We start from the raw sequence: 22,604 nt of genomic DNA on the forward strand, positions 1-22,604 counted from the left end.
TGATTGAGAGGAGCAGCTACCTCAGCGAAATTGGGAATAAATTTTCTGAAAAAGTTAACCATCCCCACAAAACGGGCAATGCCTTTGACATCTTTAGGAGGCTGGAACTCACGAATGGCCTGTGTCCTGGATAGATCAATGGAAACTCCGTTTGAAGAGACAACGTGTCCAAGAAAGGACATACTCGGTTGGGCAAAGGCTACCTTAGATAGCTTAACGGTGAGGCCAGCTTTCCTCAAGCGCTCAAGAACTTCCCGAACATGGGTCACATGTTCCTCAAAGGTTTTAGAATATATAAGGACATCATCAAGATAGTTAAAAACGCATTTAAATTTGATATCAGAAAAGATAGAATCAAGCAAACGAGTGAGAACACCAGCACCAGAATTTAAACCGAACGGGAGCCGGAGAAATTCATACAAATTCCAGTCAGTAATGAAGGCAGTAAGAGGTATCGACCGCTTAGATAAAGGAATCTGATAGTAGGCCTGGTTAAGGTCCAGTACTGTGAAAAACTTTGCCCCAGAAAACCACCCAAAGCAGGTGTGCAGGTCAGGTAACGGAATAGACTGAAGAACCACTTTCTGGTTTAATTTCCTATAGTCCAAAACAGCACGGAAGCCACCAGAGGGCTTGGGTACAAGGAAAACAGGAGAGGCATATGGAGAGGTAGAAGGACGGATAACCCCTTCCGCGAGCATTTTCTCAATAATCCTTTTTAATTCCAACATACGTGGAGGAGAGAGTCTATACGGGGGAGACCTCACAGGTTTGGTATCAGTTAGTTCGATATCATATTCAAGAACATTAGTTAGCCCTAATTTACTGGTGAATACTTCAGGAAATTCACTACAGAGAACACGGATTACCTCAGCTTTTTCTTTACTTAAATGATCAAGTTTTAAGTTTTCAATACCACTACTTTCATCTGGTACAGACCCAGATACACAAGAGACATTAAGGGTACCCCTAGAACTCTCAATCAATTTAAATTTACAGGTGGGGGAAAATTTAAAAAAAAATATTTTGTCTTGAAGATCAAGAACCAATCCCGTTTTTGACAAGAATCCAGATCCTAAAATTACATTGCAGGGTAGTTGGGATGCCACTAGGAAGGTAATTTTCCAAGTGAAATTTCCTATTCTTAGTTTTACTCTCACAGTTCCTAAAATATCCAATTTGTTACCATTAGCTGCAACACATTTAATGCCAACAGGTTGTAATTCAGAAAATTTACAGGCACTCTTCAGGCAATTATACCAATCAAAATCAATCAAATTCACCATACTACCCGAATCCACCAATGCAAGGACAGCTTCATTATTTACTTCCACCTTAGTGAAAGCACCATGGGAAGAAACGAGCCCATATATTTTATCACATTCGGGGGGACAGAGAACTTCATTCACATTGTTTGAATTCACAGAATTTTGAAATGTAGATAGTTTACCATTACCCTTTTGTCATTTGCTACGTCTATGGAAGGAGTTAGGGCAGGAATTTTTGGAATGTTGCCGAGAACCACACAAATAGCAACAAATATCTAGTTTTCTGTTCTTGGAAGGGCAAGAATTCCTGAGATGCTCGACAGAACCACATACAAAGCATGCTTTAAGGTTAGATCCATTACCAGTTTTAGGACCCACAGGATAACTGGGATAAATAGGGGGAGGTAGGTGTACCGATCTGGACGCGTCTCCGTGCTTTACATCTTCTGCAAAGGAACACGCGGCCTCAAGTTCACTGAAATTAGTAGGACACCTCGTGAGGGAAAGATAAGACCGATAGGCAGGAGATATCCCTTTTAGTATGCGAGTCACCATTTCTTCTTCAGGGACTGTAATTCGGAACACCTTACAAAAGAATTTCACATCAACAATGTATGTTAACAAGTTTTCATGAAGGTACTGAGTCCTGAAGCAATGCTGTGGAATGAGACTCTGAAGGGCTAAGGAGGGAATAAATTTATCAAGAATTAATTCATGAAAATTATCAATTTTACACCTCTGAGAAATAGCCTCAGAAATTTCTCTCTTTAAAATACCCTCGCAATGGGAAAATAAGGCTCTATACATACCCAGATCGTCAACAGAGTATACACAAGCGGATTCCTTGATTTCTACAAGGAATCTTAGAAATCTTAAAGTTTCTTCGATCGAATTCACAGTAAAATTCTTAACTCCGTTAAACAGTTCCTTAAGGGAATTATGAGAAGGGTTAACGTTTAACCTAGAGATAAGGCTTTCTAACACAGAAGTAGGAACACAGGTAGACTCTTGTTCATTAGTATTGGAAGCAACTCGGTTAGGATGGTTATTAGGGTTAGGACACAAAGGACCTTGCCTGTCAACCTCAGATAACTTTTCTACCTCTCTACACGCTAACATCAGGTCTAACTCAGTTGAGATACTAGAGGCGAGACATAACAAACGTGTTAACTCACTAACATTTTCTGCAGCAGGTTTAATGGTTAAAAGGTCTTGAATCCGCCCACAATAGTGGAATGATCTAGCCTTGAGCCGATCTACTTGGGCCTTGGTAGGCGTCACCTCAATAAATTCATTTCTGAAGGATTGAATCTCCTCTACGTTACTTTTAATCTCAAGAATGGACTCACCGGAGTTGTTAACTTCTACCTTAGATAGATCAATCGGAACCTGGAGATGGGATGACAAACGAGCTGCACATTCAGTAGCAGTGCCGTCAGTCTCCAAGCCACGAAACTGGAGCTCATACAGGAGTTCGGCTTTCCGCAAATGATATGGAAACAACACCGCTCGGGACATGATGAATTAACATGAAACAGAGTTCAAAAGAATTAGGAAAGATACTTGCACTTCTTTTCACAATTATACATATAGTTATCATACATAGTCCTCCCTCATAATCCAGTCATTCAACGCCGTCACAAGTACAATTACCCAGGGAAAAAAAGGGAAAGGAGGACAATGGTTAGCAGCGCCCACAAGAAAAAAAAAAGACAACCAGAGCTTTCTGCTACCACTTTACTAAGCCACCAGCGCAGTAAGACACTACACTAACGGTTAGCAAACATGCACCGGTCGGTACTACCTATAAACCGGTGTTAAATAAACAATGTTTATTAAACAAATCAAGGAAATCAGTCACAAGGATAGGAAAATTACATCCAACAGTTACTTACCCAGGGAAGGCCCAAATAAAACTCCCAGAGGAAATGGATAAAAATTCCCTGTTTCGGCGCTGAACCACACAGATAATAAAGGAGACACTGGTTTCAATGAAATAAACTTTTAATTAAAGAATGAAAACTTAACATGAAACCAAAAGAACATCGTCCTATCTGAGGGAATAAAAGTATTTTAAGTAGTTCAAAACAATTAGTGAATAATAGAAAATACACGGATGAAACTGAAAAACGTAGTCCTTTTCAGAAAATGATACTGATGGAAATCATTAACTTAAAAACAGAAGGTTGTACTAATTAAAGACACTAAATCATTACCAGAAACAGTACACCTTGATAACATTACTATAATAACAGAAAATGATTCGAATTAAAACTTAAATTGTTCACAGAAGGTTTAAACGGGCCCCGTTTGTTAGACAACTAAAATTAAATTAAAACTAACGCATTAAACCTAGGGAAAGCCACTCAATTAACGAGTTTCATTGAACTTTCTTAATAAGAGGAGGCTTCGCAGGAGCATGGAACTCTAGCCCAATTAATAAACTACGAGGGGTTTAAAAGATTAGCGAACGGAAAACACACACAGTTAAACAGGGGGAAAAGGAAGAAAACCGTAAGAGATCAAGTGAGGAGCAAGAAATCTTCCACAAAACCGAAAATACTTAAGTAAACTCAGGCTCCACAAAACACGCAAAACCCACAGGCAACAATCACCATCATGCCCACAAAGGCAAATCGTTACCATAGCAACGAAAACATACGCCCGCAAACCAATCATGGTACAAGCCACAACAAAGGCAAGAAACAAAAAAATCAGGAAATACAAAAGTTTAAAATACCAGGAAAATAGAAGCAAGGGTTTTTTTTTAAACCGAGGAAACCAGAATTATATGCTTCTGCGGAACCTCACGCAGTATAAAGGGCACTAAGTGCCCGACACATTTTGAATTTACATGATCAATGAAGTTCATTAACGGGTGAAAATGATAGTTAATTTAAAAGGATTTCCTTATTTTCGTAGTCTATACATGCCAATAATTTTGATATATTTTTAGACTTATCCACTCGTTCGTCCGCTTAGTAATTTCCAAAATAATTATTTTCACGAAATTCCACCTTGAAAGAGTTAATTTTCAAGACACAAATCACACGAATTTCCTTGCAGTTTCATAATCACAGGATATAACTTGCCAAATGATGAAGCCACTTACTTGGGTGAAGCTGACGCTCAGGCATGATGAGCTAGTTGCTCACATACTTACAGATGCTTACAGTTAGGTTTCCCCGGTCAGAATTCGTTGAAAAGTATCATAATAGGACGATGCAGGAAACAAAGTAATTTGGGTTTAAAACCCACATCTCAAGACCTTTAGCCAGGGTCTATACTCCAACATGACGCCAACATCTTAACAATCCAATTAACACATCCGCATGCCATGACTTCCCAAAGCGTACTGACTCGGGTCAAAATGGCGAGGCTCGCTTCCTCAGGCAGTAGCCGCGCTCCGATAGGTAGAAGAGCGCGCGGGGAGGGGAACACTATTGTAGGTGATTGACAGAAGGTAGCAGCACATATTAGACGAGGAATGAAACAGTCCACACCATACATATTTGCGAGAATGTATTGACGTTGTCATTAGTCCACAATAAGAATCATAAGTAAGTTCGATGAGTATCATCAAAGCTCGTGGTAGTACGAGGGAAATCATCCGCTTAGACATATAGAAAGATTAAGATTTTCTACGGCGATATTGCCAGTTCAAAATATGTTCACAGGGTAGGGTAAATTGCGTTACACCGTAACACTTACTATTGATTTTTTAGATTACATATTCCTTCGGAATCCATGCATTATGCGTGGCGTCGAAACCAAGCCAAGAGACCAATATATTGTCGTTCTTTCTGCGTAAAATTTTATCAATGAGGTATATTTGAGGATGTTTTGTCTTCTGCAGTTCTTGTTCATAGAACGCTCCATATATTGGTTTATTTTGAGAGTCGTGAAACAGGTAATTTCTCGGTAATGTTCCTTTTACTTTTTTACAGTAAATAATTCGTTACTTTAATTAGGAGTATAGCCCTTTGTAAAATATCGCTTAATTTACTTATTCGTACTGTGTCACCTACTTTAAATTTTGGTGAATAAGGAGACTTCTTTTTCATCATTTCTCGTAATTTGTACACAATTGCAAATTGTTGTGGATTATTTGTGACTTCTATAGGTTTCATACCAATCGTACGACGTTTTCGATTATTATATTCATTTAATAGTGTTGGTAGCATGCGAAGCCAGTGGTATGATCCACGCGCTGAGAATTTCCTCCACATCCACTGCTTCAGTGTTCGATTGAAGCGTTCAACTACGCTTGCCTTCAAGCTGCTCCCTTTCGAATAGTGATTAATTTTCCTTTTTGTAATCCACTGTTGAAAAGTCTTATTAAAAAATTATTTTCCCCTGTGTGTTTGAAGATGTTTTGGATAACGTTTACATTTTGAATAGATGCGTTCCATATTTTCTACTACTTCGTTTGCTGTTTTTGTTTTAAGTGGAACTGTCCATGCATACTTTGAATAAACATCAATAACAGTTAACATGAGTAGTATAATGGGACAGTTCTGCGGCCTCCTCCTCCGCCCGCGGCGCGGGAAATTTGAATTCTGGCGGGAAATTTGAATTTTGGCGGGAAATTTGAATTTTGGCGGGAGATTTGAATTTGTAAACAAAGCCACGTGCTTTTTGACAGCTGTCATCGACAACAACGCATCGCTAACCTCACTGCTGCCATCTTGACGGGCCTAAACCTCAGTGGTACCAACTTAAACTAACTAGCGTGAGGTAAACAAAGCCACGTGTTTTTTGACAGCCACGTGCTTTTTGACAAACAACAACGCATCGCTAACCTCAGTACTGCCATCTTGACGGGCCTAAACCTCAGTAGTGCCAACTTAACCTAACTAGCGCGAGATAAACAAATCCACGTGCTTTTTGACAGCCACGTGCTTTTTGACAGATTTGTAAACAAAGCCACGTGCTTTTTGACAGCTGTCATCGACAACAACGCATCGCTAACCTCAGTACTGCCATCTTGACGGGCCTAAACCTTAGTGGTACCAACTTAACCTAACTAGCGCGTGGTAAACAAAGCCACGTGCTTTTGGACAGCCACGTGCAACTGTCATCCGCCATCTTTAAACTACAGAGCACTGTGCTGCCCTCTTGCGTCACCTGTCATCGGCAGTGCTGCTATCTTGGTGGGCCTAAACCTTGGTGCTACCAACTTAACCTCACTGGCGTGAGATAAACAAAGCCACGTGCAGCTGTCATCCGCCATCTTTAATCTATTGAGCACAGTGCTGCCCTCTTTAGCTACTTACCTTTGAAATGTGGTGGCGGATAATTTGAAAAATGCTTTTTGACAGAAGCCATCTTTGAGCACCGTGCTGCCCTCTTTAGCTAGATACCTGTGGGGGTAGACAATTCCACATGACAGCAGCCATCTTTCATCAAGAGAGCACCGTGCTGCCCTCTATGTGGTGGCGGCAAATTCCACGTGCTCTTGTTTGGAAACAAACTCACGTGCTTTTTTGACAGCTGTCATCTGCCATCTTTAATCTATAGAGCACAGTGCTGCCCTCTTTAGTTTGAAATGTGGCGGCGGCAAATTCCACGTGCTCTTGTTTGGAAACAAAGCCATGTGCTTTTTTGACAGCTGTCATCCGCCATCTTTAATCACCAGAGCACCGTGCTGCGGGCAATTTCATCACTTGTCATCCGCCATCTTTAATCCACAGAACACCGTGCTGCCCTCTTTATGGCTACTACCTTAAGGACGTAGTAGCGGGCAATTTGAAAAGTTCTGCTAGCTATCATCCACCATCTTTAATCAAGAGAGCACCGTGCTGCCATCTTTAGCTAGATACCTTTGAAATGTGGTGGACCGAGCTCGATAGCTGCAGTCGCTTAAGTGCGGCCAGTATCCAGTATTCGGGAGATAGTAGGTTCGAACCCCACTGTCGGCAGCCCTGAAGATGGTTTTCCGTGGTTTCCCATTTTCATACCAGGCAAATGCTGGGGCTGTACCTTAATTAAGGCCACGGCCGCTTCCTTCCCACTCCCAGCCTTTCCCTGTCCCATCGTCGCCATAAGATCTATCTGTGTCGGCGCGACGTAAAGCAACTAACTAAAAAAATGTGGTGGCGGCAAATTGAAAAATTCCACGTGCTCTTGTTTGGAAACAAACTCACGTGCTTTTTTGTCAGCTACCATCCGCCATCTTTAATCAACAGAGCATAGTGCTGCCCTCTTTATTTTGAAATGTGGTGGCGGCAAATTACACGTGCTCTTGTTTGGTAAACATAGCCACATGCTTTTTTGACAGCTGTCATCCGCCATCTTTAATCCAGAGAGCACCGTGCTGCCCTCTTTATCGTAGTAGATGTAAATTCGTCACCTGTCATACGCAGTGCTGCCATCTTTAGCTAGATACCTTTGAAATGTGGTGGTGGATAATTTAAAAAGAAAAATTCTACAGCAGTCCTCTCTCGACGCTAATTGCATAAGATGGCGGCTATACATGACTCCTTAAGGGTGCTTACGCAAGATGACTGCTATACATAGACGCCCTTGGGATGCTTGCGCAAGATGGCGGTTATACAAGGCTCCTTATGAGACGCCCTAGTGATGCTTGCGCAAGATGGCGGTTGCTCTTATGAGGCGGCTTAAGGGTCCTTGCACAAGATGGCTAGAGACGCCCTAAGGATGCTTGCGCAAGATGGCGGACACAAGATGGCGGCTATACACGTCTCCTTATGAGACGCCTTAAGGGTGCTTGCGCAAGATGGCTGCTGCTCTTAGCTTAGAGGCTAACGCGTCGTGCTAGTTCGATTCATTAAATTTGGGGCTTAAATGCAAAATGTTAAATATCTCGAAAGCGATGCATCGTAGAGCAAAACGGACAAAAAATTTTCTACCCAGTACCTCGGTTCGCAGTACGAGGAACAAGAAAAACATAGTCTAATGATGAGATCAACGGTTCGGTTCCTACTTAGGCCCTTTAGCATTCGCTCTGTTTTAGCTTGTATTGAAGCAAGTCTTCGTAACATGATCAGGTTTAGCTATGGTAGAGAGTATAACGTGCCGTTCAGGTTCGATTCATTAAATTTGGGGCTTAAATGCAAAATGTTAAATATCTCGAAAACTGACAAAATTTTTCTACCTGATACCTAGGTTTGCAGTATCAGGAACATGATAGCATAAGAAAAACATAGTCTAATGATGAGATCGACGGTTCGATCCTTACTTAGGCCCTTTGGCATTGGCAGCTATCTAATTCTACAAGATTGGGCTATACATAGCTTCTTATGAGGCAGCTTAAGAGCGCTTGCACAAGATGGCTGCTGCTCTTATGAGACGCCCTAGGGGTGCTTGCGGGAGGTAGCAGCGACAAGACGATGACTATACACAGCTGCTTATGATACTGTCTAGAGGTGCTTACACAAGATGGTGGCTGCTCTGATGAAGAAAGCTAGCTTTGCATCGTGCAGGTATCTTTACAGCACTAAACCTCATACCTTTGAAATGTGGTAGCGGGCAATTTGAAAAATTCGACGTGCTTTTTCTTCACAGCAGCTATCTTTAAACAATAGCGGCTATACATAAGCTGTTAAGGCCTCCTCTTATGTCAAGGCATAGCTCTATCGAACAAGTTTAAACCTGCATCGGGATAGCTAGAGTAAGCACGTGCTGCAGTGATGACGTCATTATACATGTTTAGACTTGCAAATCACTAAAGAAACATAACAAGACTAGAATCGAACACCGCACTCTATGCCGTTAACTTTATCATGTGATCGGAACATTGATTGAAGTGTTTAGAACGCTAAATAAGTAGAACCGAACACTGTACTCGATACAACATGTGTTTAGAACATGTCAGGGGATACCTTTGTTCTAAGAAGATTAGGTTACTGCACATTCCCTGTAGGGCTAATAGGCTAAAGGGCTAATGGGCTAAAGGGCTAATGGGCTAAAGGGCTAATGGGCTAATGGGCTAAAGGGCTAGGGCGCCTCTCCTCTCTTTATCCGGGCTTGAGACCGGCTCTACAACTAGAGGCGGAGTTAACACCCTAAGGAAGGGAGAATGTTGGGAAATAATCTATACGAATATAGCTACTCGATCGACTATATACTACAGATGGATGACTTAGGTGAGGGTAAGCGCTTACTTAATAATACCTCCACGACGTAATTCATGCTCTATTTCAAAAATATCTTCTTTGTACTGTGTGTAACCAGCATCATGATAGGCTCTTAGCAGTTGTAAACGTTTTACGAGTACGTTGGGGTCTTTACAGTAGCTTATATCTACATAGGGTAACAGGGGCTTGTTGTGAACTTTGAGTCTATATGCAGACAGTTGATGTGCAGGGACTTGTTTTGATGTAATACGTGCTTCAGCAGTAGCGTTTCTAGGTACAAACTTAACTTGTTTCGATAGCGATGAAGCGTTGAAATTTCCTTCTTCTTTACCTTGCATCTCTTCTTGAGATGTTTGCACTTCGACAGAACGTGTAGTAGGCTTAGGAAATGAAGTAAAATCATCAAGCTGTAATGGCAATGAATTTTCTTCTTCTTCTTCTACTTTCCCTTTACTACTGTTTTGATCAACATCATTATCCTTATTATCATAATCATGATCTTGCCTCTCTTTATCTTGAAGTTTGTGCTCAGTAACAGAACTTGCAGCAGGCCTAGACAACAAGGGAGAATTAAAAATCTCTCGCAGAGGTGTACTTTTTAAACATAAATCAGTGTTCGCTGGAATATGGTTGAGCTCTTTGTATTTTGTTCCCGATGAAGCTACATTACACGCGGCTTCATGACGTTGAGCGTTGTATGCGTTCTTGAACTCTCTTCTACAATGTTTGCATTGAAAAATCGTCCTACATGATATCTCATGACGTCTCCTGTGATAGCTTCGGGAAAATGCTTTTCCACACTCTTCGCAAATATACCTAGAAATATGTTTTTCCATGACGGACTTTTATCTTCTGCTAACAGATTCTTCTTTAAATCTACTCGACATTTGTTACTCTCTACTTCGATGATGCGAACAGCTTAGCGATTAACAGTAAACTAACACAAAAGCGTATAACCAAGGTAGCAACAGTAAGGTTTAAGCCCATCAGATGGCAAGAGTGAGGTTAGCGACGTTCTGCTGTTGGATTTTAAATTCCGCGCTATAACATGCATAAGGTGGCAGCCTTGAGGTTTACTGCCGTAAAGGTGGCAGCAGTGAGGTTAGCGACGCTCTATTGTCCTTCAAAGTGAGGTTAGGGTTCGTCAAGAAGACAGCTGTCAAAAAAGCACATGGCTATGTTTACCAAACAAGAGCACGTGGTTGTGACGTCACGGTCACGTAGTATGCTGCTTCAGCATGCAATGTTCAATGTCTACACCTACGTAGTAAACAATCTGCTATGTTCACAAAATTTTTACTCACAACTATTTTTTATGCTTTAAGTTCGTGCACATAGGTTATGTTAAGATAGCAGCACACGTACAAGCGATGGTCACGTGCTCTACTAGAAGATGCATGCATTATCGAAAGGTGATATGTACACGCTTTTAAACCTTGCTATCATTACCGCTGCCATGTTCGCATGATTTTCAAAGATCCCTATTCTTTGTGCTTTAAGTTCGTTCGCATAGGTCATGCTAAAGTAGCAGAGCAAACACATGCGAACGTTGTACATTCTAGCGGGATGTGTTTAGTACGATAGTTGATGCATGCAAAATCGATAGGTGTTTTGTACACACTTTGAAACTTAACTATTCTTCGTGCTTTAAATCTGTGGACATAGGTTATGCTAAGATAGCAGCACACTCTTGCGCGAGAGGTTTTGTACTCTAGTTGATGCATGTATAATCGATAGGCAATGCGTACACGCTTTTAAAACATTGCTATTCTTACTGCTGCTGCTGCTATGTTCTCAAGATTATTATACATCAGTATTCTTTATGATTTAAGTTAATGCGTATAAGTTATACTAAGTTAGCAGCATACTTATAAGGTTGTTGCACGCTCTAGTGGAAAAAGTTTAGTAAGAAAGACGATGCATGCAAAATCGATAGGTGATGTGTACACGCTTTGAACTTGGGTATTCTTTGTGCTTTAACTTCGTGCACATAGGTTATGTTAAGATTGCAGCACACACAAGCGATGATCGCACGCTGTTGTGGCAGAAGTTTAGTACAAGAGTTAATGCGTGCAAAATTGACTGGTGTTGTGTACACGCTATTCTTTGTGCTTTAAGTTCACGCACATAGGTAGCAGCACACAATTGCGAACGTTGTACACTCTAGCGGTAGAAGTTTAGTACGATAGTCGATGCATGCAAAATCGATAGGTGATGTGTACACACTTTGGAGCATAGCTATTCTTTGTGCTTAAACTTTATACACATACGTTAGCAATACACATATGCGATCGTTGTACACTCTGGCGGTAAAAATTAGTCGATGCATGCAAAATCAATAGGTGATGTGTACACGCTGTTAAACATCGTTATTTTTTGTGCTTTAAGTTCGTGCGTATAGGCTATGCTAAGATAGGAGTACAATCTAGCGGAAGAAGTTCAGGGTGATCTGTACACGCTTTGAAACATGGTTATTCTTTGTACTTTAAGTTCATGCACATAGGTTATGCTAAGATACCAGCACAATCTAGAGGAAGAAGTTTAGTACGAGAGTCGATGCTTGCAAAATCGATAAGTAATATGTACACGCTTTGAAACATGGCTATTCTTTGTACTTTAAGTTCATGGGTATAGGTTATGCTAAGATAGCAGCGCAATCTAGCGCAAGAAGTTTAGTACGAGACTCGATGAATGCAAAATCGATAGGTGATGTGTACACGCTTTGAAACATGGCTATTCTTTGTACTTTAAGTTCATGTGTATAAGTTATGCTAAGATACCAGCACAATCTACCTGAAGAAGTTCAGTACGAGATTCGATACATGCAAAATCGATAGTTGATGCGTACACGCTTTGAAACATGACTATTCATTGTACTTTAAGGTCATGCGTATAGGTTATGCTAAGATAGCAGCACGATCTAGCGGAAGAAGTTTAGTACGAGAGTCGATGCATGTAAAATCGATAGGTGATGTCTACACGCTTTAAAACATGGCTATTCATACTGCTGCTCTGTTCCTAAGATTTTTAAACATAGCTAATCCTAATGCTGCTCTTCACGACGTAGAGCTAAGGATTGATTACGTGACCGTGACGTCACGACCACGTGCTCTTGTTTGGTAAACATAGCCACGTGCTTTTTTGACAGCTGTCTTCTTGACGAACCCTAACCTCACTTTGAAGGACAATAGAGCGTCGCTAACCTCACTGCTGCCACCTTTACGCAGTAAACCTCAAGGCTGCCACCTTATGCATGTTATAGCGCGGAATTTAAAATCCAACAGCAGAACGTCGCTAACCTCACTCTTGCCATCTGATGGGCTTAAACCTTACTGTTGCTACCTTGGTTATACGCTTTTGTGTTAGTTTACTGTTAATCGCTAAGCTGTTCGCATCATCGAAGTAGAGAGTAACAAATGTCGAGTAGATTTAAAGAAGAATCTGTTAGCAGAAGATAAAAGTCCGTCATGGAAAAACATATTTCTAGGTATATTTGCGAAGAGTGTGGAAAAGCATTTTCCCGAAGCTATCACAGGAGACGTCATGAGATATCATGTAGGACGATTTTTCAATGCAAACATTGTAGAAGAGAGTTCAAGAACGCATACAACGCTCAACGTCATGAAGCCGCGTGTAATGTAGCTTCATCGGGAACAAAATACAAAGAGCTCAACCATATTCCAGCGAACACTGATTTATGTTTAAAAAGTACACCTCTGCGAGAGATTTTTAATTCTCCCTTGTTGTCTAGGCCTGCTGCAAGTTCTGTTACTGAGCACAAACTTCAAGATAAAGAGAGGCAAGATCATGATTATGATAATAAGGATAATGATGTTGATCAAAACAGTAGTAAAGGGAAAGTAGAAGAAGAAGAAGAAAATTCATTGCCATTACAGCTTGATGATTTTACTTCATTTCCTAAGCCTACTACACGTTCTGTCGAAGTGCAAACATCTCAAGAAGAGATGCAAGGTAAAGAAGAAGGAAATTTCAACGCTTCATCGCTATCGAAACAAGTTAAGTTTGTACCTAGAAACGCTACTGCTGAAGCACGTATTACATCAAAACAAGTCCCTGCACATCAACTGTCTGCATATAGACTCAAAGTTCACAACAAGCCCCTGTTACCCTATGTAGATATAAGCTACTGTAAAGACCCCAACGTACTCGTAAAACGTTTACAACTGCTAAGAGCCTATCATGATGCTGGTTACACACAGTACAAAGAAGATATTTTTGAAATAGAGCATGAATTACGTCGTGGAGGTATTATTAAGTAAGCGCTTACCCTCACCTAAGTCATCCATCTGTAGTATATAGTCGATCGAGTAGCTATATTCGTATAGATTATTTCCCAACATTCTCCCTTCCTTAGGGTGTTAACTCCGCCTCTAGTTGTAGAGCCGGTCTCAAGCCCGGATAAAGAGAGGAGAGGCGCCCTAGCCCTTTAGCCCATTAGGCCTTTAGCCCTTTAGCCCATTAGCCCTTTAGCCCATTAGCCCTTTAGCCTATTAGCCCTACAGGGAATGTGCAGTAACCTAATCTTCTTAGAACAAAGGTATCCCCTGACATGTTCTAAACACATGTTGTATCGAGTACAGTGTTCGGTTCTACTTATTTAGCGTTCTAAACACTTCAATCAATGTTCCGATCACATGATAAAGTTAACGGCATAGAGTGCGGTGTTCGATTCTAGTCTTGTTATGTTTCTTTAGTGATTTGCAAGTCTAAACATGTATAATGACGTCATCACTGCAGCACGTGCTTACTCTAGCTATCCCGATGCAGGTTTAAACTTGTTCGATAGAGCTATGCCTTGACATAAGAGGAGGCCTTAACAGCTTATGTATAGCCGCTATTGTTTAAAGATAGCTGCTGTGAAGAAAAAGCACGTCGAATTTTTCAAATTGCCCGCTACCACATTTCAAAGGTATGAGGTTTAGTGCTGTAAAGATACCTGCACGATGCAAAGCTAGCTTTCTTCATCAGAGCAGCCACCATCTTGTGTAAGCACCTCTAGACCGTATCATAAGCAGCTGTGTATAGTCATCGTCTTGTCGCTGCTACCTCCCGCAAGCACCCCTAGGGCGTCTCATAAGAGCAGCAGCCATCTTGTGCAAGCGCTCTTAAGCTGCCTCATAAGAAGCTATGTATAGCCCAATCTTGTAGAATTAGATAGCTGCCAATGCCAAAGGGCCTAAGTAAGGATCGAACCGTCGATCTCATCATTAGACTATGTTTTTCTTATGCTATCATGTTCCTGATACTGCAAACCTAGGTATCAGGTAGAAAAATTTTGTCAGTTTTCGAGATATTTAACATTTTGCATTTAAGCCCCAAATTTAATGAATCGAACCTGAACGGCACGTTATACTCTCTACCATAGCTAAACCTGATCATGTTACGAAGACTTGCTTCAATACAAGCTAAAACAGAGCGAATGCTAAAGGGCCTAAGTAGGAACCGAACCGTTGATCTCATCATTAGACTATGTTTTTCTTGTTCCTCGTACTGCGAACCGAGGTACTGGGTAGAAAATTTTTTGTCCGTTTTGCTCTACGATGCATCGCTTTCGAGATATTTAACATTTTGCATTTAAGCCCCAAATTTAATGAATCGAACTAGCACGACGCGTTAGCCTCTAAGCTAAGAGCAGCAGCCATCTTGCGCAAGCACCCTTAAGGCGTCTCATAAGGAGACGTGTATAGCCGCCATCTTGTGTCCGCCATCTTGCGCAAGCATCCTTAGGGCGTCTCTAGCCATCTTGTGCAAGGACCCTTAAGCCGCCTCATAAGAGCAACCGCCATCTTGCGCAAGCATCACTAGGGCGTCTCATAAGGAGCCTTGTATAACCGCCATCTTGCGCAAGCATCCCAAGGGCGTCTATGTATAGCAGTCATCTTGCGTAAGCACCCTTAAGGAGTCATGTATAGCCGCCATCTTATGCAATTAGCGTCGAGAGAGGACTGCTGTAGAATTTTTCTTTTTAAATTATCCACCACCACATTTCAAAGGTATCTAGCTAAAGATGGCAGCACTGCGTATGACAGGTGACGAATTTACATCTACTACGATAAAGAGGGCAGCACGGTGCTCTCTGGATTAAAGATGGCGGATGACAGCTGTCAAAAAAGCATGTGGCTATGTTTACCAAACAAGAGCACGTGTAATTTGCCGCCACCACATTTCAAAATAAAGAGGGCAGCACTATGCTCTGTTGATTAAAGATGGCGGATGGTAGCTGACAAAAAAGCACGTGAGTTTGTTTCCAAACAAGAGCACGTGGAATTTTTCAATTTGCCGCCACCACATTTTTTTAGTTAGTTGCTTTACGTCGCGCCGACACAGATAGATCTTATGGCGACGATGGGACAGGGAAAGGCTGGGAGTGGGAAGGAAGCGGCCGTGGCCTTAATTAAGGTACAGCCCCAGCATTTGCCTGGTATGAAAATGGGAAACCACGGAAAACCATCTTCAGGGCTGCCGACAGTGGGGTTCGAACCTACTATCTCCCGAATACTGGATACTGGCCGCACTTAAGCGACTGCAGCTATCGAGCTCGGTCCACCACATTTCAAAGGTATCTAGCTAAAGATGGCAGCACGGTGCTCTCTTGATTAAAGATGGTGGATGATAGCTAGCAGAACTTTTCAAATTGCCCGCTACTACGTCCTTAAGGTAGTAGCCATAAAGAGGGCAGCACGGTGTTCTGTGGATTAAAGATGGCGGATGACAAGTGATGAAATTGCCCGCAGCACGGTGCTCTGGTGATTAAAGATGGCGGATGACAGCTGTCAAAAAAGCACATGGCTTTGTTTCCAAACAAGAGCACGTGGAATTTGCCGCCGCCACATTTCAAACTAAAGAGGGCAGCACTGTGCTCTATAGATTAAAGATGGCAGATGACAGCTGTCAAAAAAGCACGTGAGTTTGTTTCCAAACAAGAGCACGTGGAATTTGCCGCCACCACATAGAGGGCAGCACGGTGCTCTCTTGATGAAAGATGGCTGCTGTCATGTGGAATTGTCTACCCCCACAGGTATCTAGCTAAAGAGGGCAGCACGGTGCTCAAAGATGGCTTCTGTCAAAAAGCATTTTTCAAATTATCCGCCACCACATTTCAAAGGTAAGTAGCTAAAGAGGGCAGCACTGTGCTCAATAGATTAAAGATGGCGGATGACAGCTGCACGTGGCTTTGTTTATCTCACGCCAGTGAGGTTAAGTTGGTAGCACCAAGGTTTAGGCCCACCAAGATAGCAGCACTGCCGATGACAGGTGACGCAAGAGGGCAGCACAGTGCTCTGTAGTTTAAAGATGGCGGATGACAGTTGCACGTGGCTGTCCAAAAGCACGTGGCTTTGTTTACCACGCGCTAGTTAGGTTAAGTTGGTACCACTAAGGTTTAGGCCCGTCAAGATGGCAGTACTGAGGTTAGCGATGCGTTGTTGTCGATGACAGCTGTCAAAAAGCACGTGGCTTTGTTTACAAATCTGTCAAAAAGCACGTGGCTGTCAAAAAGCACGTGGATTTGTTTATCTCGCGCTAGTTAGGTTAAGTTGGCACTACTGAGGTTTAGGCCCGTCAAGATGGCAGTACTGAGGTTAGCGATGCGTTGTTGTTTGTCAAAAAGCACGTGGCTGTCAAAAAACACGTGGCTTTGTTTACCTCACGCTAGTTAGTTTAAGTTGGTACCACTGAGGTTTAGGCCCGTCAAGATGGCAGCAGTGAGGTTAGCGATGCGTTGTTGTCGATGACAGCTGTCAAAAAGCACGTGGCTTTGTTTACAAATTCAAATCTCCCGCCAAAATTCAAATTTCCCGCCAAAAATTCAAATTTCCCGCCAGAATTCAAATTTCCCGCGCCGCGGGCGGAGGAGGAGGCCGCAGAACTGTCCCATTATACTACTAACATGTATTTATTTCCACTATTAACTTTCGAAAACAGAGACATATCAACAAGATCAGCCTGATGCAAACATCTCTTGCCCGTCTAATAAAGCTCCGTCTTTCAAAATTCTTTCGCACATGAGCGTGGAGTTCTTTCGCTATTTCTTCCCTGAATTTGTTCATAAAGTATGGGTAAAAGAATTCGTTCTGTGTCGTCTATTCGTTTCTTGAATCGGATTCGATCTATAGCCAGTTGTTGCCAGTTGCTTCTTCTGTCTTCACATCCAAATTCATAGATTACTGAAATACCCTTAGAGAATCTAACCGCTTTAAATATACTTGCGAACAGAAGTTCGTCCCACCGCGCAGTGATCATTTATTCGGCAAACCTCGACTTTCGAAGTTCTTCGATTGTCAAGACTTCGTTTTCGTGTGACGAATGACCAGCACTTCTAGATGCTATTAACTTTTCCAGTCTCTCGACTAGATTGTTCTGATCTTTCCAATGAACTAATTCGATCTCCTTTCTTTGTTCATTTTTCCACTTAGCTACTTTTGATCCTCTTCCTGTACGTTTGTATTTGTGTACACTCACGAATTTTGGTGTGCTCCTTCCTTTTTTCACTTTTGCATCTTCTACTAATGGCTTGATATTTTTTTGAAATTCGAGCGATTTCGTGCCTCTCACTTGCTTGCCAGCGGCATACTGTTTCCTGTGCACGTTAGTGTAATTTAATATATGACTGTAAGCTGACAGATCCTTATCATGATACAACTGTGCGTCCGGATCTTTCTGAAATAGTAATTCAAGGAGACCTTCAGTTAAAGGATAGTTAAAATTGTCAATTATAAGATTGTTATCGCGAAACAGTACTTTTTTACTCCCTAAATAGTGTACTCCATGAACTACTCGAACCCCGAATATTCTATCAACTTTGTGTCTCAATTGTGGGTTAAGATAATTTTGCAAGAGGGTAGTAACCTTTCTGTCCAGAGCTTTTTCTTCTGATTCTTCTTCTTCATCACTTATATAACTATTTAATTTTCAATTTTTCTTTGCATTTAATCCATTCGAGTTAACTGTAAGCTGTTGCAGTTTATTTAATGGTTCAGTTATTGGTTTAAATGTTTCTTCTAACTGTAGTTGGTTTAAAGCCATATCTGCTTTAAAAGAGTTATAGTTCTTTTACATCTTTTCTTAATTTTGCTAGTTTATCCTTTACACGACTTTTTTCCACTATGTTCGCCTGCATTTTTTAAACTGAAGCGTAACGTCTATTGTTTTACTCATATATAGTATATTCAAAGAGTATATGGAGCGGAAGATCGTTAGTATTCCATTGTTCTGGGTCTTTTAGGCGGAATTGAATTTCATCACCTTCCTTTACAGCAATTGGTGCACCTACTTCTAATTCGATTGGATTGTTCTCGTGATTAATCATCGCATATACCAGAGAACCACGTGAAACTGTTAACGGTGTAAGTGTACCCGTGTAGGGAAGCTTATACATAAGACGGCAATTTTGTAGCATATATATTGGTGACTGATTTGACGGTAGACTGTTAATTTGAAAAAGAGCTTTTCTTGGTTTTTTTTGCAGTTCCTTTTTCATCACTTCAAACTCTTCTTTAGCAGTAGCAAACGTTTCTAAATACTGTTTGTTAACAACATCTTGCTCGTGGATAGGAGAATCAACATTTGTAATTCGTTTGTTCTTCATATTTAATTCTCCGTTAGATTCTACTGGTAGATAATTTTTCTGAAGTTTAGATATGACAAGTTTTAACTCGTCAACTTCTCTCCGCGCAGCTTTATACTGTTCTACAAAGATTTCGTTTGCAACATCTTTCTCATTTAACGGATTATGTACGTTAGTAATTCGCTTATTTTCCATACTCAACGTACCACCCACATCAACGTTTAGTTTCTGTTGATTGCTTATTTCATTCTTCAGTTTTTCGAGTTCTTCAAGCGCTGCTGAATGTTTTTCTAGGTATGTTTTATTAATCGCATCCGTCGAATGAATAGGTTTGCCGATGTTTGTTACTCGTTTATTTTGCATATCTATCGATCCATCGTCATTCAGTTGTACTAGTCTAGCTTTTGTATGCTTTTCTAAAATATAAGCGAAATTGCATCTTGTTCCTCTTTAGGATCTGCCACACACGATATTCTCTTGTTGTTCATGTTGAGGTTATTGTCAGTTAAGGGAAGGTGATCTTCCACAATATCACGTAAAACAAAGTCAACATATTGTATGCGTGCAGAAACGTCGTTGACTCGTTTCTCCAAATTTCTCTGCACGTGGTTGGTGTGCGTACGCATTGTGTCAGACGAAACTGCTTCGTTTCCATTCATCGCTGGAGCTATTCCTTTCAGCCTTTTGTTCTTAAAATCAACTGCATCATCTTCTAGTTCACATATGTCATTTATTTCATTTTTCAGATCTAAAATGTTACGTTGAATTCCTTCTTTATTAACACTGTCCTTAAAGGTTTTAATACACAATATTTATTACAAGCATCCTCCATATTTATAGGATTGCCGACGTTCTTTAAACGTTTACCATGAATACTTAAGTTTCCGTCAGATGTTGATGTTACGTAATTTGTATTAACTAACATTTTTTCATCCACATATGATTTGTGGCAATATCATGTCGTGATGATGGTCGTGTTACATACACGTTACTAGTTCTGTTGTTTGATGACATAGTGACGTTCTTTCTCTACTCAACAATTCGAAAATGAGTTCGTTAATGCATACACTGTAGTATTTATATCACATAAAATATATTGAATCCATTTCGATATCGACCTTTCCTTATTTCGCTATCCTTATCGATAACGAGAAAGCTGAATTTCGACTGCGACCAACAACGATAACATAAATCAGTGAACTGGTTGTAACTCATATCGGTGTTCACGTGATCGTCGTAAACATGACGAAGATTTCATGCATCTTGTTTAAATAGAATAATGAAATTGGCGTTGTCTCTAATAAGTTGTTTGGGAATGCAGGAATAGGTCTGACATAAGTAGAAAACATCCACGATATGGTGTCGACCTCTACTAAAGTAGTCTTTCATGTGCTGTTGTTTGCCGCTTGCTACATCGTAAAAATTAAAAACAGAATTTCTTTGAGCTTTTTCTGGCGGTATTACTTGCTCACGATCAGAATAAAACTCACATTTTATTTCTTTAATATATTTTAAAAGCTTCTCTAGCTCAATATATTTCTTCTGCGACAATGATTTTGAGTAAACATACACATTCTCAAATCCGGTTGCAATAACAAATTAATAATAACGTTAGTCTTCCCTGCATTCGAAGGACCGCATATGATACCGCGTATTGTGTCCGGCAACAGTTTACTATGTTTATTTTTCTTTCTTACTGAACGTTTTGTGTCGTTCAGATTTGTCACAGGTAAAGGTAACGATTGTTTTATTGCCTTTACCATCACTTTCTTTTGATGATAATAATTTTCAACGATCGAGTGCACAAGAGCAACACGTACAGTGGTTTTTTATATCAAAGTTATTGTTGATTACTAAACAAACACAAACTTTTTTACCTTCTGTTTCACTTATCTAGTTCCAATATAGTTCGTGCATCACACTACACCCAGTATTAAGAAGTGCTGGAACAGCAGTTGTGTTATAGAGATCTAACGATATATTGCCAAGTTCACAACCCCTCATATACCGACACGAAGGTGACAATTTTCTGTGTTCTGTTAACGGACCGTCATCATTTCCCACGAAAATAATTCGATTCCAAGAAAAATACATTTAACTGCGTCTAGGTGTACCGTGTAGTAAAATCCAGCTTTAGCTAAACTTACGAGGTCTATCCACGGTACACGCCATCTAGTGAAAGTCCTTATCCGATCTACCTCAGATTTTAAATTTAACGGACAAGAAATGTACGCCATGTCGCTGTAAAATGAGAAGAGCAGAAAAATATCTCTCTTATTTATATATATCTTCCTACCTTCAAAAAAAGAATAAAAATATACTTAAATACATTTTAGTATTCAACAGTTGCCAATCGTGTAAAAATGTAATTCGTATATAATAACACACTTGCTAGCAGGAGCTCTTATTTGAGTATGCTGCAGTTCGTCAGTACCTGCGGTGCGGTAAACATCGTTTCTTAGCTGACGTGTGCTTTAGTGTAGTTTTGTTAGTGGTGAGTGAAGTGAGATACATGGCGACAGCAGTTGGAGGCGGTGGCACTAACCGTCCCCCGAATATGGACATGGATTTGGAGGTCGATCACGAAGAAGAAATTCCCGCAAAGAATGAACAGGTTGCAGTGAACTCTACTGATGAACGGCCTCCTGCCGACAAAAATCTCTCTACAAATAACGATAGCTCAACACCTCTCGAATTGTATCCGCGTACTCATAGGGGACCTTTTTGATTAATGTTGAACCTGTTGGTACTAATAATACCGGCAATTTACATCCGATGGCATTGGGTCGCCTTTTTATGACAATAAGATCAGTGGCATAAAAACTGTCAGTCGTAAAGGTGCTCGCCGGATTCAACTTGCCTTCAAGTCTGGCCAACACGCTAACAGTTTTTTGCAACATCCCCTCTTACCAGAAAAGAAACTTAAAGCCTACATTCCCTCTTCCAGCCTTTATCGTGTCGGAATAATTCGAGGTGTGGATAAAGATTTATCCAACGAAGATATCATGCAATTTATTGATTCTCCCGAACCCATTAAACAAGTGCAGCGTATGAACAGGAAGATTGTGTTGGTGATAAAACAGATTACGTTCCTACCGGTTCTGTCAAAGTAATTTTCAAATCTCAACACCTACCGGAACATGTTTCTATTTTTAATGTGCTCTTAGAAGTTGAAGTCTTTATTTATAATCCTATTATCTGTCAAAAATGTCAGCGGTATGGTCACAGTGCAAAAAATTGTAGAGCCAGCAGTTCCCGTTGTGGGAGATGTTCACTATCCCATTCCGCACGGGAATGTCAGCAAACGCTGTTAAAATGTCTCCACTGTAATCTTAATCATTCTGTGGGATCACATTTATGCGAAGTACATCACAAACAAGTTACTATTAAAAAAATTATGTGCATTCAAAATATATCTTTCGAAGAGGCACAAACTCAAGTGCAGCCAAAGGTATATAACCCACTTTCAGTTAAACAGCAGTTTCCCCCATTACACTCCTCTGAATCCAACCCAACTGTTGATCTTCCTAGGAAAAGGAAATTTACGGAAGTTATCTCTCGTGAACCTCGGGTCCCTCCTCCACCTGGTTATGATAAGGACGGTTATCTTCAATTAATTGGAACTCCCAGAACTGAACATCGTACATATCA

Source organism: Anabrus simplex, chromosome 6 (genome assembly GCF_040414725.1).
Source record: "Anabrus simplex isolate iqAnaSimp1 chromosome 6, ASM4041472v1, whole genome shotgun sequence".
NCBI classification, from domain to species: Eukaryota; Metazoa; Arthropoda; class Insecta; order Orthoptera; family Tettigoniidae; genus Anabrus; species Anabrus simplex.